This window comes from Rattus norvegicus, chromosome 4, assembly GCF_021556685.1.
Source record: "Rattus norvegicus strain SHRSP/BbbUtx chromosome 4, alternate assembly SHRSP_T2T, whole genome shotgun sequence".
NCBI lineage: Eukaryota > Metazoa > Chordata > Mammalia > Rodentia > Muridae > Rattus > Rattus norvegicus.
In genome coordinates, this window is record NC_141537.1 from 155,072,805 (window position 1) to 155,091,539 (window position 18,735).

The 18,735-nt window shown below is 40.0% G+C and overlaps 1 protein-coding gene and 1 pseudogene across 10 annotated transcripts in view; one reads left to right on the plus strand and one right to left on the minus strand.

Moving 5' to 3' along the window:
* The window catches only part of Erc1 (ELKS/RAB6-interacting/CAST family member 1), a 306,255-nt gene that overhangs the window by 261,094 nt on the left and 26,426 nt on the right, over window positions 1-18,735 (minus strand).
* Casp6-ps2 (caspase 6, pseudogene 2) lies at window positions 14,007-14,719 on the plus strand (annotated as a pseudogene).

Sequence of the window (18,735 nt, forward strand, 5' to 3'; positions counted from 1 at the left end):
CTTCTTCTCAGCTCCTCATGGTACTTTCTCCAAAATTGACCATATAATTGGTCAAAAAACGGGCCTCAACAGGTACAGAAAGATAGAAATAATCCCATGCGTGCTATCGGACCACCACGGCCTAAAACTGGTCTTCAATAACAATAAGGGAAGAATGCCCACATATACGTGGAAATTGAACAATGCTCTACTCAATGATAACCTGGTCAAGGAAGAAATAAAGAAAGAAATTAAAAACTTTTTAGAATTTAATGAAAATGAAGGTACAACATACCCAAACTTATGGGACACAATGAAAGCTGTGCTAAGAGGAAAACTCATAGCGCTGAGTGCCTGCAGAAAGAAACAGGAAAGAGCATATGTCAGCAGCTTGACAGCACACCTAAAAGCTCTAGAACAAAAAGAAGCAAATACACCCAGGAGGAGTAGAAGGCAGGAAATAATCAAACTCAGAGCTGAAATCAACCAAGTAGAAACAAAAAGGACCATAGAAAGAATCAACAGAACCAAAAGTTGGTTCTTTGAGAAAATCAACAAGATAGATAAACCCTTAGCCAGACTAACAAGAGGACACAGAGAGTGCGTCCAAATTAACAAAATCAGAAATGAAAAGGGAGACATAACTACAGATTCAGAGGAAATTCAAAAAATCATCAGATCTTACTATAAAAACCTATATTCAACAAAACTTGAAAATCTTCAGGAAATGGACAATTTCCTAGACAGATACCAGGTATCGAAGTTAAATCAGGAACAGATAAACCAGTTAAACAACCCCATAACTCCTAAGGAAATAGAAGCAGTCATTAAAGGTCTCCCAACCAAAAAGAGCCCAGGTCCAGACGGGTTTAGTGCAGAATTCTATCAAACCTTCATAGAAGACCTTATACCAATATTATCCAAACTATTCCACAAAATTGAAACAGATGGAGCCCTACCGAATTCCTTCTATGAAGCCACAATTACTCTTATACCTAAACCACACAAAGACCCAACAAAGAAAGAGAACTTCAGACCAATTTCCCTTATGAATATCGACGCAAAAATACTCAATAAAATTCTGGCAAACCGAATTCAAGAGCACATCAAAACAATCATCCACCATGATCAAGTAGGCTTCATCCCAGGCATGCAGGGATGGTTTAATATAAGGAAAACCATCAACGTGATCCATCATATAAACAAACTGAAAGAACAGAACCACATGATCATTTCATTAGATGCTGAGAAAGCATTTGACAAAATTCAACACCCCTTCATGATAAAAGTCCTGGAAAGAATAGGTATTCAAGGCCCATACCTAAACATAGTAAAAGCCATATACAGCAAACCAGTTGCTAACATTAAACTAAATGGAGAGAAACTTGAAGCAATCCCACTAAAATCAGGGACTAGACAAGGCTGCCCACTCTCTCCCTACTTATTCAATATAGTTCTTGAAGTTCTAGCCAGAGCAATCAGACAACAAAAGGAGATCAAGGGGATACAGATCGGAAAAGAAGAGGTCAAAATATCACTATTTGCAGACGACATGATAGTATATTTAAGTGATCCCAAAAGTTCCACCAGAGAAATACTAAAGCTGATAAACAACTTCAGCAAAGTGGCTGGGTATAAAATTAACTCAAATAAATCAGTTGCCTTCCTCTATACAAAAGAGAAACAAGCCGAGAAAGAAATTAGGGAAACGACACCCTTCATAATAGACCCAAATAATATAAAGTACCTCGGTGTGACTTTAACCAAGCAAGTAAAAGATCTGTACAATAAGAACTTCAAGACACTGAGGAAAGAAATTGAAGAAGACCTCAGAAGATGGAAAGATCTCCCATGCTCATGGATTGGCAGGATTAATATAGTAAAAATGGCCATTTTACCAAAAGCAATCTACAGATTCAATGCAATCCCCATCAAAATACCAATCCAATTCTTCAAAGAGTTAGACAGAACAATTTGCAAATTCATCTGGAATAACAAAAAACCCAGGATAGCTAAAGCTATCCTCAACAATAAGAGGACTTCAGGGGGAATCACTATCCCTGAACTCAAGCAGTATTACAGAGCAATAGTGATAAAAACTGCATGGTATTGGTACAGAGACAGACAGATAGACCAATGGAATAGAATTGAAGACCCAGAAATGAACCCACACACCTATGGTCACTTGATTTTTGACAAAGGAGCCAAAACCATCCAATGGAAAAAAGATAGCATTTTCAGCAAATGGTGCTGGTTCAACTGGAGGGCAACATGTAGAAGAATGCAGATCGATCCATGCTTATCACCCTGTACAAAGCTTAAGTCCAAGTGGATCAAGGACCTCCACATCAAACCAGACACACTCAAACTAATAGAAGAAAAACTAGGGAAGCATCTGGAACACATGGGCACTGGAAAAAATTTCCTGAACAAAACACCAATGGCTTATGCTCTAAGATCAAGAATCGACAAATGGGATCTCATAAAACTGCAAAGCTTCTGTAAGGCAAAGGACACTGTGGTTAGGACAAAACGACAACCAACAGATTGGGAAAAGATCTTTACCAATCCTATAACAGATAGAGGCCTTATATCCAAAATATACAAAGAACTCAAGAAGTTAGACCGCAGGGAAACAAATAACCCTATTAAAAAATGGGGTTCAGAGCTGAACAAAGAATTCACAGCTGAGGAATGCCGAATGGCTGAGAAACACCTAAAGAAATGTTCAACATCTTTAGTCATAAGGGAAATGCAAATCAAAACAACTCTGAGATTTCACCTCACACCAGTGAGAATGGCTAAGATCAAAAACTCAGGTGACAGCAGATGCTGGCGAGGATGTGGAGAAAGAAGAACACTCTTCCATTGTTGGTGGGATTGCAGACTGGTAAAACCATTCTGGAAATCAGTCTGGAGGTTCCTCAGAAAATTGGACATTGAACTGCCTGAGGATCCAGCCATACCTCTCTTGGGCATATACCCAAAAGATGCCTCAACATATAAAAGAAACACGTGCTCCACTATGTTCATCGCAGCCTTATTTATAATAGCCAGAAGCTGGAAAGAACCCAGATGCCCTTCAACAGAGGAATGGATACAGAAAATGTGGTACATCTACACAATGGAATATTACTCAGCTATCAAAAACAACGAGTTTATGAAATTCGTAGGCAAATGGTTGGAACTGGAAAATATCATCCTGAGTGAGCTAACCCAATCACAGAAAGACATACATGGTATGCACTCATTGATAAGTGGCTATTAGCCCAAATGCTTGAATTACCCTAGATCCCTAGAACAAAGGAAACTCAAGACGGATGATCAAAATGTGAATGCTTCACTCCTTCTTTAAATGAGGAAAAAGAATACCCTTGGCAGGGAAGGGAGAGGCAAAGATTAAAACAGAGACTGAAGGAACACCCATTCAGAGCCTGCCCCACAGGTGGCCCATACATATACAGCCACCCAATTAGACAAGATGGATGAAGCAAAGAAGTGCAGACCGACAGGAGCCGGATGTAGATCGCTCCTGAGAGACACAGCCAGAATACAGCAAATACAGAGGCGAATGCCAGCAGCAAACCACTGAACTGAGAATAGGTCCCCCGTTGAAGGAATCAGAGAAAGAACTGGAAGAGCTTGAAGGTGCTCGAGACCCCAAAAGTACAACAATGTCAAGCAACCAGAGCTTCCAGGGACTAAGCCACTACCTAAAGACTATACATGGAGTGACCCTGGACTCTGTCCCCATAGGTAGCAATGAATATCCTAGTAAGAGCACCAGTAGAAGGGGAAGCCCTGGGTCCTGCTAAGACTGAACCCCCAGTGAACTAGACTATGCGGGGAGGGTGGCAATGGGGGGAGGTTTGGGAGGGGAACACCCACAAGGAAGGGGAGGGGGGAGGGTGATGTCTGTCCGGAAACCGGGAAAGGGAATAACACTTGAAATGTATATAAGAAATACTCAAGATAATAAAAAAAAAATAAAATAAAATAAAATAAAAAAAAAAGAAAAAAAAAAAAAGAATCGACAAATGGGATCTCATAAAACTGCAAAGCTTCTGTAAGGCAAAGGACACTGTGGTTAGGACAAAACGGCAACCAACAGATTGGGAAAAGATCTTTACCAATCCTACAACAGATAGAGGCCTTATATCCAAAATATACAAAGAACTCAAGAAGTTAGACCGCAGGGAGACAAATAACCCTATTCAAAAATGGGGTTCAGAGCTAAACAAACAATTCACAGCTGAGGAATGCCGAATGGCTGAGAAACACCTAAAGAAATGTTCAACATCTTTAGTCGTAAGGGAAATGCAAATCAAAACAACCCTGAGATTTCACCTCACGCCAGTGAGAATGGCTAAGATCAAAAACTCAGGTGACAGCAAATGCTGGTGAGGATGCGGAGAAAGAGGAACACTCCTCCATTGTTGGTGGGGTTGCAGACTGGTACAACCATTCTGGAAATCAATCTGGAGGTTCCTTAGAAAATTGGACATTGAACTGCCTGAGGATCCAGCTATACCTCTCTTGGGCATATACCCAAAAGATGCCTCAACATATAAAAGAGACACGTGCTCCACTATGTTCATCGCAGCCTTATTTATAATAGCCAGAAGCTGGAAAGAACCCAGATGCCCTTCAACAGAGGAATGGATACAGAAAATGTGGTACATCTACACAATGGAATATTACTCAGCTATCAAAAACAATGACTTTATGAAATTCATAGGCAAATGGTTGGAACTGGAAAATATCATCCTGAGTGAGCTAACCCAATCACAGAAAGACATACATGGTATGCACTCATTGATAAGTGGCTATTAGCCCAAATGCTTGAATTACCCTAGATGCCTAGAACAAAAGAAACTCAAGACGGATGATCAAAATGTGAATGCTTCACTCCTTCTTTAAAAGGGGAACAAGAATACCCTTGGCAGGGAATAGAGAGGCAAAGATTAAAACAGAGACTGAAGGAACACCCATTCAGAGCCTGCCCCACATGTGGCCCATACATATACAGCCACCCAATTAGACAAGATGGATGAAGCAAAGAAGTGCAGACCGACAGGAGCCGGATTTAGATCGCTCCTGAGAGACACAGCCAGAATACAGCAAATACAGAGGCGAATGCCAGCAGCAAACCACTGAACTGAGAATAGGACCCCCGTTGAAGGAATCAGAGAAAGAACTGGAAGAGCTTGAAGGGGCTCGAGACCCCATATGTACAACAATGCCAAGCAACCAGAGCTTCCAGGGACTAAGCCACTACCCAAAGACTATACATGGACTGACCCTGGACTCTGACCCCATAGGTAGCAATGAATAGCCTAGTAAGAGCACCAGTGGAAGGGGAAGCCCTGGGTCCTGCTAAGACTGAACCCCCAGTGAACTAGACTGTTGGGGGGAGGGCGGCAATGGGCGGAGGGTGGGGAGGGGAACACCCATAAGGAGGGGGGGGAGGGGGATGTTTGCCCGGAAACCGGGAAAGGGAATAACACTCGAAATGTATATAAGAAATACTCAAGTAAAAAAAAAAGTGATTGTCATGCAAAAAAAAAGTATCATTAAATGCAAGACTGCCTTAAAAGTCAGTTTACTTTTATATGTCATTTATATATAATAATTTTTATATAGTAAATTAACAATAGATAGTAATTAACAATATATAGTAAATTAACTCTATCTGCACCTCATACAGAACATAAAAACACAGCCTGTTTCTTTGTGAACACTACACCATGTCTATATAGCACGCTCTATAAAGGTCATGGGCACTCAGATAAACAAACTCTACCAGCTTCCCCTGCGAGCACAGACAGTGCATGAATAAGTACAATTGTTCCAATAAAATTTTAGAAACATTAAATTTTCATATAATCTTCATGTCACAAATTTGATTTTTTCAGCCAATTAAACATGAAACCAATTAGTTTGCAGGAAGTACAAATCGTCCCACCTAATGGGGTGGGCACTGGGACTAATCTGATGGACTTCTATTACTTATCAATGCTTCTCAGCTAGTCCACAACCAAATTCCCACCAAGCCCTCAGAAAACTGTCTCTGTAATTTTTAGTTACATGTATTTAGTGTGTGTATAAGAGAAAGGGGAAGGGAGGCAGGGAGGGAGGGAGGGAGAGAAGTAGATGAAGGGAGGGAGGGGGAGAAAGGGGGGGAACGAGAGAGAGCATGTGAGCACACAAATGAGCAGGTCAACTCATTCATGCCACCCTATCCATTTTGGAGTCTGAGGAAAACTTGTAGGAGTCAATTCTTTTCTTTTCACCAGAGATGGACTTAAGTTGTCAAACTTTGCAGCAAGCACTTTTACCCACTGAGCCACTATCTTCCTGTACACCATATTAAAAGCTACTTTCTTCCAAAGAACCATCCTGTATGCAATTCTAATTTTTAATACTATTATCTTTTCTTTTGTAAATAACAGTAATAGTAAATGTTTCTATTTGGAAGTTCTGATCATTTTCCCCCACTCCTTCCTACTTTTTAACTTTTTATTGCTGTACATAATTATGTTCTGAATCGGAGAATGGGCCTGTTAAATAAGTGTGCTTATGTGCTTGGTGACCTGAGTTTGAGTCCTGTAACACACATGGAAGAAAGGTGTCCTCTGGCTTCCACATGCACACCATGGTACATATGTGCATATGAAGAAGATAAGTAAGTGTACATTTTTAAAGATGTTTAAATCAAGTCTGGGAATTGTTAATCTAATGCTTTCTGCCTAATTAAAACAAATAAAGTGGGGCTGGAGAGACGACTCAGCAGTTAGGAGCATATATGGTTCTTCCAGAAGACCAAAGTTAAGTATCGACATCCGATGGCTCACAACTTCTGGTAACTCAAACTCCTGCAGAAACCGACTCCTGTGGCCTCTGCGGGATCCTGCACCAGTGTGCATGCACCTACACGCACAGAAATGTAATCTTAAGAAAAGAGAGAGAGCACCGCTCTGACAGTGAGCCCTGCCCATGGAGACCAACTACCCAAGCTACTCCAGTTACACTGCCAACAGCTCAACAGGTCCCCATCCTCTCAACCCCTCTCTATGAACCTCTTCTGAAGGGAGAGCCCATCATACTCCTAATTCTACTCTTGGAATTTCTTCTAAAATTAAAATATGGATGACTTTTAATGCAGTCTTGAATTTAATGAACACTTTCTTTAAAAGTTTTCTTAGCAATTATTCTAAGTTTTAATTTATTTTATTTTTGCATAGGGGTGTGTTGATTACACATGTGTTGAATAACTGTGGAATTCAGACAAGATTATTATATCCCTTGAAACTGGAGTTAGGAATGGTTGTGAGCCACCATGCAGGTGCTAGGAACCAAACTCAGAGCCTTTGTAAGAGCAAAAGTGCTCTTAACAACTGGGCCAAATCTCCAGCCCTAATAAATATCTTAAACACACATCTACATTTCACTCTGTTGTGCTTAGGTAAAAAGACCAAAACCACACTGTAGTTCACTTTGTAGCCAGATAAATATCTATTATTAACCAGAAATAAAGCTTATACAAAATCCACATGTCCCTCTGTAAATTTTCAGTTCCTTCATCTATAAATACAGACAGTATCACTTATCTACAGGACTACTGTGAAGATTAGAAATAATATACCCACTCACCAAGAGGAAGCCTTCCTGGTACTGGAAACCTATCCAACAATCCAGGGTTGGTAAGGTCATAAATCTTGGAGGTTGATCTATAACCAACCACTACTTTACTAAACCAGCAATATTCCTAGTCACATTCTAGATATTTGACCTTATGCTCACAGGTTAAATGTGCTTCTTACTCCTCATCACAGAAACTTACCTCTGAAACAGATGAGACTACTAAAGCAAATCACAACCAATCAAAATGCAGAGAACAAGAGATTTTGTGGTGCCTTTTCCCAACTGCTACATCTACGACACAAATCCTGAACCCAGGCTCTGAGATCTATGACACAAATCCTGAACCCAGGCTCTGAGATCTACGACACAAATCCTGAACCCAGGCTCTGAGATTATTGAGAAAATGAGAGCAGAAAGATCGCAAAAGCCAGACAAACAGAAGTTGCTGTGAAATGCAAACATGGGTGCCCACACTCATGAGATCCCATCAACACGGCTACCTAAACGAGATCTAAACAGTGACAACACCAATGGACATGACCATCAAAGCGGGACATCTTGTGGGGCCTCAGTCCTTGACAAAGAACTACAGACAATGGGGAAATAATAAAATAGGAAATAATAAAAATGGTCTTCATAAGGGAAGAGCCCCCAATTGGTTATCCAATAACAAGTGGCCGGCTCAGATCATATACATAGGGAACATTGTTTGGGCTAAGCAGGTTGCATATATGGAGAACTAAAGAAAGAGATCATGATTTTGATAGAGAGCAAAAAGAGGGGACATGGGAAGGGCTGAAGGAAGGAAAGGGGAAATGTAATTATATAATTTCAAAGAAAATGTTAATGAATATATAGAAAAGCATCTAGAGGGGCTGACGTGCTTGTCAGGCAAGCACCAGATCCCAAGCACTCACAAAAAGCTGGGACTGCAGAGAAGGGCAGAGCAGGCAAAAGCAGACAAATGAATCCCAGTGCTCAGGGGACAGAGAGGCGAAGGGAGGAGGTCTAGGTCCAGTAAAAGACCTTGCTGCAACAAAATGAGGTGGAGGGCCAGAAAGATGACTCAACAGGTAAGGGTGTGCGCCATCAAGCCTGAAAACCTAAGTTTATCCCCAGAAACCACACGGTAGAAGGAAAGAATCAATTCCTACAACTTGTCCTCTTGGCACTACACATGCACTGGGTCATGTGCCAACCACCAAAAATAAATAAATAAAAATAAAGTGGAGAACAATTGAGAAAGACACCATTCTCAATCTCTGGTCTTCACAAAAAGCACACACACGTGCAAGTAGGTATACATGAATACATCCACACACCACACACCAAAACAGAAAGTATCTCCAGTGCTCTGTGTGCACAGTGCTCTACCACAGTCATTAGTACCGTCTAGCAACAGCACTATTACAAGAACATTTTCATGGACACAACTACTGCAGTGGACACATAAAAATCAAGATATGTCAGATATTAAATCAGTTTTGATATAAATGAAATATTTGGAATGATGTGAGCATAATGTATCTTTTGATGATATGCACTTATACAAGACTTTAGCAAAATTTTTGTAAAAAAATTAAAAAATGAAAGGCAGTACAAAAATGTAGGAGTTTAGAATGGCAGAGGAAGTAAACATAAGTGCTGAATGTCGACTACACTAAAGAAATTTCCACGGCCTTGAGAGGGTTAAGTTTTCTTCACACAAGAACACACAGTTAAAATTATTTGCAATATTTTGTTCCTAAATGACTAGCCAGAAACTACTTACCACAGGAGGAGGTGGGGGGGACTAGGACATGACACACACTCAGAGTATTTTTTCCAGAGTATTACATTCCTTTTGGGAAAGGACTCTATAATTCACAGATGACTCATTATGGAAATAAAAATGTTAAATAATGAACATCACTGTAACTGAAAACCCTGCAGACTAATTACCCTACTGAACGCGCCTGGTAGCTCCTCCAGGAATATTAAGACTGATTTGCTATCCACATTAGTTATCTCCCATGTTTATTATGCATTGTGACCCACTTTCTAAAAGACCTATAGTCCCACACTACTGACTGCCTTCTAGTAGCAGATTATAAGGTACATTTGTACTTGAAAAATACATGAAATTTATATTCATGCAATGTTTTACTTTCCAGTCAACTAACATCTATTGCACATTTATGGCAGCCAGTTTTGCCCACATTTTTTTTTTCTTTTCTTTTGAGACAGGGTCTCACTATGTGGATAGCTCTGGCTATCCTGAAACTTGCTCTGTAGACCAGGCTGGCCTCCAACTCAGAAATCCACTTGCCTCTGCCTCCCAAGTGCTGGGATTAAAGGCATGCAACACCATGTCCAGCCTCTTGCCCATAATTTTACACATACTACTGCTTCCTTTAACTATTGCAACAATTAAAAATGTACTGTCCTCACGTAAGAACTGGTAAGGTTCGGGGAGATGACTCAGCAGGTAAAAAGTACCTGTGGGGGCAAGTCTGACCAACCTGAGTTTGGAACCCATGTAAAATGACAGTAGATGTGGTATGTAGAATCTTAGCACTCTCTGTGAAATGAGAGGCAGAGACAGGAGAACCCATGGGAAGCCCACATACGAAGCAAGCATACATACAAAGCACAGCACAGAGTGACAAAAATCATGAGACACCCCCTCAAAACATGAGAGAAGGAACGAAATGACCTACAAGAAGCTGTCCTCTGACCTCCACATATATCACAGCATGGACATGTCTGTGCTCGCCGGTGAAACTTATAAGATTGCACTTTATATGTAAAGGCTGATCTTTATGCCAACAACCCTAAAAAGAATTTCAACAGCCATGAACTTATCACAATTAGTAATGCCAACCTCACTTTATGATTCTTAAATTGGGGCAGTGCACTCCAAGTATATGAGATCTAAGAGAATCTCACTAACATAACTGACAGAAATACAGTCATGGACTTAACTCAACACTGGCTAAGGACTCTATAAGCTTAATGGCCTAGAGAAGATGACATTGTGTTCCTGTCTATTGTGTGTCAATATTCAGAGCCCTAGATACTGACCTCTCTAGTTTCTGGACTTTTACAACACTCTCTAATTGCTAAAAGATCTCCACTGTCCAGAAATCCTTAATGAATATCTCCCTCTACCCACAAAATCCTTTGCATATCATACATATATGCACACATACACACAAACTTACACATACACATCATACACACATCCATAAGAGTAACAGTTTTAATTTTTTAATTTAAATTTACAGAAAACATTAAAAAGACAAATTCCAAGGTCACCATCACTATATAACTAGTTCTGACATAAGTAAAACCTTAGATCATTTCAACTACAAGGCAAACAAAAGCATTTAGCAAAACAATGCATGGAAACCTACTTGGCCAATGATGGTTTAAGATTTGAACTGCCAGGTGCACAGAATAAAACTGTTTAGTGCAGTTGGAGTGTTTCCAGCAGGGCAGGGCCCAAGCCAAGATGATGCCTTACCATTGACCACTGAGCTACATTCCCAGCACCAAAACCTGGATTAGGATTATGGTTATGGTTGTACACTACTCAGTAAATTTTAATATTTTATAATATACAAGCTATATTTCCATAAGTTGTATTACTTATTGAATTCTGAATTTTATTAATAACCCTCGATTATCTAAAGACACTGCTTTTTCTGATTTCTTGTGTGAGGCCCAATTTTCTTCCTATACTTAAAGACAAACTGCCAAACACTGAAGAAATAAACAAGCATTCTCAGTTCTTCCTGCCATGCCAAACAAGACAGTTTGAAATTTTACAAATATTGCTTATATTAACATTTAGCATATTATTGTTGTGGATGTTATTTTAATAAAACCCTATTTTTTTAATTTTCCCACTTAGGATCTAGCATGACACAAAACAAAAAACAGTATCTGACTGATTATATAAGGCAGATCAGGTTCCACAAAAAGTTCTCCAAGTAAACCGGGGTCTCCTGCTGACAGTTGCTACTGTGGAGGACTATCTAGTACCTAACACTCATCTAAGACAGTGACACAGTGTGACAGTTACAAAGCTAAAAAGGTCATGTGTGGAAGCCACAAACAGTAAAAGATGGCGCAAGGAGACTGGAGCGGTTGCTCATTGGTTAGAGCTCTTGCCACTCTAACAGAGGACCTGCGTTCAATCCCTAGCACCCACACTGGAACTCTAGCTCCTGAGGATTCTGGCACCAGGCAAGCACATGGTACATACACAAGCACACATGCAGGCAAAACACTCCTACACATAAAATAAATCCAAAAAAAGAAAGAAAGAAAAACGGGGGGAGTGCTATTTACTGTTGTGAATAGACACTATGACCAAGAACTCTTATAAGGACAGCATCTAATTAGGGCTGGCTTACAGGCTCAGTCCTGTATCAAGGCAGAAGCATGGCTGCATCCAGGCAGACACGGTGCAGGAGGAGCTGAGGGTTCTACATCTTCATCTGAAAGCTGCTAGCAGACTGATTTCCAGGCAGCTAGACAAGGGTATTAAAGCCCATGCCCACAGTGACACACCTACTCCAGCAAGGCCACATCTCCTAATACTGCCATTCCCAGGGCCAAGAATATTCAAACCACCTCAGGGAGGGAGGGGCTGAGGACCGGAGGGAAGGCTCAGCATTTGAAGCCCTTGTTGCTCTGGCAGGGGACCCAGGTTCAGTTCCTAGCATCCAAACGGTGCTCACAACCATCCCTCTCTCCAGTTCCAAGGGATCCCACACTGTCTTCTGACCATCATGAATACTAGGCATGCACGTTGTAACCTCCCCCCATGCTTTTTTAATTTTCTCACTTAGGATCTAGCATGACAAAAAAAACCAGTATATGACTGATTATACAAAGCAAGCCAGGTCCCACAGGGTCTCCTAAGGCCAGAAATGTATGTGCATGCAGCAGGCAAATCACTCAAGACAAATACACGTAAAAAATAAGTCTGAAAAGAACTTTTAGAGACAAAAACAAGTTATTATAGGTTCTCGATATGTATATGCTTAAGCTGTATATAAGCACCTCAATCCCATATTCTCCACGAACTGCTAAAACAACCAAGCCTAACATGATCTCCTCGGTATAGACTGGGATGACACAAAAGAAGGATTGTTTTGGTTTTCAACTGTGTTGTTTGTTTTTCTGAATCTCACTGCATAGCTCTGGCTGTCCTAGAACTTAGTCTGTAGACTGAACACACAGAGACCCGTCTCTCTCTGCCTCTGCTGGGATTAAAGGCTTGAGCCAATACACCCAAAGGAAGCTTTCAATGAACATTACTGCAAATAACAAAGAAAAGTGGAAGTATTTAATCTGTATTAAGGACTAACTTTCTGATTTCAGAAAGAAAAATAGGAATATTTTTAGAGATGCACAGAGCAATACAAAGTCAGTTTATAAAAGCATTTCTAATTTTGTTTGTAGAGGAAAACAGAACATTTCTAATACAAAGTTGTTTCCATGCTGAAAGTACATTTTCTGCAATATTTCTTTTTTCTTCAGAAACTTCCTCCCAGTTCATCATACAAACAAAACAAATTCCAATGTACTTGTTAACTAAAATGAAAGACTAGGAGAAATCTACCACAAAAAAAAAAAAAAAAAAAAACACTTCCTAATAAAATGTTTTCAGGAATTTTCAGAGATTCTCAAACTTCCTACCTTTAACGAAAATAATTTATTGAAGCCAAAACACAAAAAATATCTGAATGAGAACAAAACAGCTACGTACAGCACTGCCATCTAATAGCTTCTCCTCCTTCTTACTACTCAGGGGCATGAGCACACACCAGCCTCTACTTCAGCGTTCCTAGGAAGCAGAGTAAATTCCCCAATATTAACACCATTCCTATTATAATATTCACATCTAATAAGTCACACCCACTGGTCACATTATTTCCAAAAGCACATGAAAAAACCTATATTCAAATATTTAAGTAAATTCACCATTTCTTAGTCTACTCTGGCTCCGCTCCGAGTCCTCTATTGTTAACAATGCTCGAAACACTTCCCTCTTGCTATCGATCTTTGTCCAAATAGTTCTTCACAAACATCTCACAAATGTGCGTCTTCCTCTCCACAGATCTGTCTTGCCATCTCTCCTCCCATGGCTTCTGCTCCCATGCCTTCATTTCCCTCCATGCCTTCGTTTCCCTCTATGCCTTTGTTTCACTCACGCATACTTAAGAAATGAAGAAGTCAGAGAACGCACACCGCTGTCAAAGGCCTAGCTGGCCTCCATAGGCCACTTCCAAAAAGGGTGAAGCATTATTCTCTAAGTACCTGATACCTCCATCAAATAGATAAAGCTTTTTAAGAAAATACATTCTGGAGATTGCTCACAGTGAGAGCAAACTATGACAGAAACAGGTGCCTTCTGCAAAAGGGAAATGTTTGATCTGGCAGAACACTACAACAGACTACAAGAGGTGAGCTGCCCTAATCTTCAATCATGAGAGGTTCTTCTGACACTTGACACTCCCTCAGAGGAGGGGCACCAGTGCACAATGGCACTGACAGGGACAACATGACCGGAAAGTTTTCAGATCTATGATTTGAAGTGAAATGCTTTAATGATCTCAAAGCATAAGAAATAATGCTCAAAATTCATGAGGTATCGACCTCAAGCCATGTAGATGCTGATGGCTTCCTGTGTTTTCCTGAACTGTGGTAAAGGCACCCACATTCATGCATATGATGCCAACACTGAAATTTAGACGTTTACTGGTATATTCAAAGGAGACAAGGGTGAGAACCTGGTCAGAAAACCCAAGATGTTTATAATCTAGGCATGTTGGAACCAGCAGGATGTGCCTGAGTTCCTCTGGACCTCGTGGATCATCAGAAAGACTGGCTGGTCCACAGGGTTACCGCTGCATGCTGCTGCCTCAGTGTACACGCTGCCTGCAGGTCAGGAGTCCTCTGTTGTCCTCCTCAGCAGTACTCTGGTGCAGAGGGCATTTCTCTCACCTAGAATGGCTCATGGTACACTCAGGATTTGTATGAGATGTTGGCAAGGTTATCAAGCTCTTTGGAAGTCAAGGTGAACAGAAAGGTCTTTCAGTGATGCACAGACCCAGGTCAACTGGCTTTGCCCCAATGCTAAAAAGCTGAAATTTTGTCCCTAATCTAGTAAGCAGAGCCATTTGTCTTATCTGCATATATTTCCATTTTATAATAAAACAGTTATCAGTCTGCTGGAGCCTTTACTCCATCAATGTAAAATGTTTCAAGATTTAAAATGCCATAGAAGAGTGCTGTTTTGTATTTGTTAACGTTGGATATAATCAAAGGGCTAAAAACCAGAAATCCTCAGGAACTTAGTATGCATAAATTCTACTAGCACTTATTATATTTTTAGTAAATTGCAAGGCTGCCCAAAATACTGGTTAGTTTGCCTTACATTTTGTGTGAGTATTTATATAAAGTTTATTGTATATGTTTTTAAAGATTTTTGAAATTCAAAAATGAAATTGTTTTCATTTAATAAATATCTAAAATTCAGGACTAGAGAGATGACTCAGCAGTTAAGAGCACTGACTGCTCTTCCTGAGGACATGGGTTCAATTCCCAGCACCCACATTGCAGCTCACACTCTTCCATTGGTTCCAGGGAACCCAATGACCTCTTCTGACCTACACAGGTACCAGGCACACACACAGGAATAACTTGAATTTAGTCCCTGGAATTCATATGACAGAAGGAGAATACTGACTTGCAAAACTAAATAAATAAATGGGAAAGGGGGAGGGGCTTTTAAGAGGAGTGATTACTACAGCTAGGGCTAGGTAAGGGTTCAGAGATAAAAGTGCTTGCCTAGCACACAAAAAGCTGGTGGTCTGATCCTGAGTACTGCAAAAATTAAAAGTTACTCTGACTAAAAATTAAATGTATTTTGATTCTTTCTGCCAAAAGAGAAAAAAAAGTGAGTCTTCCAAATTATACTTAAGCTGCTCTTTTGAAAATTCATGATAAATTAGCAAACACTTAAAAACAATTTTGTCCTGCTATAATGAAACCACTAGTGGGTTGTGACTAAGTGGTACATGAATAAGGCCCTGGTATTCAATGCCCAGTAGAAAATCAAGAGTTGGTATAATGAGGCCCTATCTGAGAAAACCAAAGAGGTAAAATTAAATTTTAAAAAGGCTCCCACACTAGATTGCAACATGAATTCAGAGGAGGAAGAGTAGACTGAGCAGTTCCAGTTCTTTGGGAAGTAAGATTCTTCCAAGTGAACCACATCAAATACTTATGCAACTTTGATTCACTGAATTATTTTTCAACTATCCTGCTACATTCCAAGTAAATAAACGTAACTCTATAAGAAATGTCCCATATTCATTTATATATTTCTATTCATGCGAAGGCTTAATAAATCAAGCTAAAATCCTAGACTAGCGGTGCAGGTCAGTGGTTGAGCATTTGCTTCTCGTGTACAAGACCTTGGGTTCAATCTTCAGTACCTCAACAGAAAAGAGACGCAGCCAATTCCAAAAAGAAGAAATATTCTAAGCAAAAAGAAACATCAGCACTAGTGAGATGGTTCAGGAACCAAAAGCATTTATCTCCAGAGCCTGAGGGTAATCTTAGAACCCACCGTGGAAGAAAGCCTGTTCCCATAAGCCATCCTCTGACCTCCACACAAGCACCTCAGCACAAGCCCACAAGCATGTCTGAGCACACACAGATACAACTTAAAAGAAAGGCACTTCACCTGCCACCTACACTCTCAAACAGAATACTCTATTCAGACAAAATTTTAGTGAAAGAGCACTAAGATGATTTAGTGTGTGTATGTCTGTACATGTTCATGTGAACTTGCAAATATGCACGCTTATAGCTGTGTGCTCAGGTAGAAGGTCAATCTTTGTCAGATGCCTTCCAGAATCACTCTCCATCTTGTTTTTTTGTTTGTTTGTTTGTTTTGTTTTTTGTTTTTTGTTTTTTGTTTTTTTTGGTTCATTTTTTCGGAGCTGAGGACCGAACCCAGGGCCTTGCGCTTCCTAGGCAAGCGCTCTACCACTGAGCTAAATCCCCAGCCCCTCCATCTTGTTTTTGAGACTGGATCTCTGTTTACACCTGGACCTTGAGGATCCACGAGACTAGCTGGCCAACAGCTGCAGGGATCCTCTGTCTCCTGGGGGCTAGATTTACAGGTGCACATCACCATGCCCAGCTGTTACATGGGACACAGGGATCAAACTCAGGTCCTCACACTTGCATTTTACCAACTGAGCCATCTCCTCCATTAAATAATTAGTCTTAAAATGAGCATACAGCTAAATTCAACACACAGAACTCTTACAAGACATGATCAAGAAAGAAGTACAAGGGACTAGAGAGACAGCTCAGTGGTTAAGCACATGATTGTTGGGTCTCCTCTTCTAGAGGTCGTTGGATCAAGTCCCAACAATGTGATGGCTTACAACCATGTCCAGTGGGATCTGATGCCCACCTCCGGAATGTGGGCTTACAAGCAGACAAAGCACTCATATACATAAACAAATAAACCTTTTTGTAAAAGTACAACAGCTGATTAAAATAAAATCTGAAATGTAACTTATCCAAAAGCCTCACTAGTTCTGTGACCACAGTAAGATTTTCACTCCTCTCTACTGAGCTGTCACTAAAGTCTTTCTTAGTCACAATGTTTAGAAGATAGATAGATGGCGTTGGGGATTTAGCTCAGTGGTTAGAGTGCTTGCCTAGGAAGCACAAGGCCCTGGGTTCGGTCCCCAGCTCCGAAAAAAAGAACCAAAAAAAAAAAAAAAAAAAAAAAGAAGATAGATAGATAGATAGATAGATAGATAGATAGATAGATATACACAAATACACACACACACACACACACACACACACTCACACAACTACCGTCAAGCAATAGCTATTTGAAAATAAAGTAACAAATAAGTCTAAGACACAGAAACACCTGAGAAGTTTTGTCTTAGACACAAGCGTCTAGAAGCCATAATAATAAGCAATGCCCACCAGGCAATCCTAAGCAAATATATTTCTATCCTGATAGGATTCTGGACCCAGCTCAATCAGATCAAATATTTAAAATGGAACAAAATCCCAAGGCTCAAACAGAAATACAGAAATGTATTTAATTGCTATAAATTCTAATAAACCAGTCTTCTTCACAAATGAAAGATGTCTGACCTCTGGGAGCTAAGCAGAGGATAATGAATACACTATTTAATTAGGGGCCTACTGCTAGCTGACTATAATCTATTAATTAGCATTCTCAGTGTCTGTATCTCACTGTACTGTCTTTAAAATTGCACCCTTTGTTTTTTGGGCTGAAGTTACACAATTTTAGAATTCTGTGGTAATTACAGTGGGTGCAGGAAGAATGTATCTGCCAGCACTGGTGTTTAATTAGGGCATGGGGTGGACCCAGATAAAGCAATGTTCACCATATTCAGCATGTAATGGTTTTCTTGGCATGAAAAACCTGTGGACTGTTTCTTTCCCAGAAAAATACTAAGTACCCATAATTGTCTTCTCAGAAGATTAAATATTTTGCCTTTGAATATAGCATGATAACTAGAAAAAGAATCATGAAATGGGTACCTCCCCTGATCACCACACTCCCTGAAAGGATAAACATAAGAAAATGCTGTATTTATTTCAAAATCAAAAAATAGGCCAATAACTTTTTTCCTCAATAAACATTTCCAGTTTACTTGACAATAAAACTACCTTATTGGTGGCTATGTTTTCAGCAAGACATGTTGATGATTAGGTAATTCAATAGTGTATTTGGTAAACCAAATATGCTTTTAATTTATGTACTAAGTGATCGAGACAGACTGCGAGACAATGAATCTCCTCTTAAAAAGACCAGTCTTGGGCTGGTAGTCAGGCAAACTAACAGAAATCCAAGCACTTAGGAGTGGAAACACAAGCGTTCCAGACCAGCCTATGCTACACAGTGAAATAAGAGAGGAGTGCTGAATTGACTTTAATTGTTTTAAAAATATGAATCTTTTACTTGCTTACTTTTGTACACCAATGAATATTTTTTTATTGAGGTGACTTACAAAAATATGGGGTGAAGGGAGCCAAGCACACACC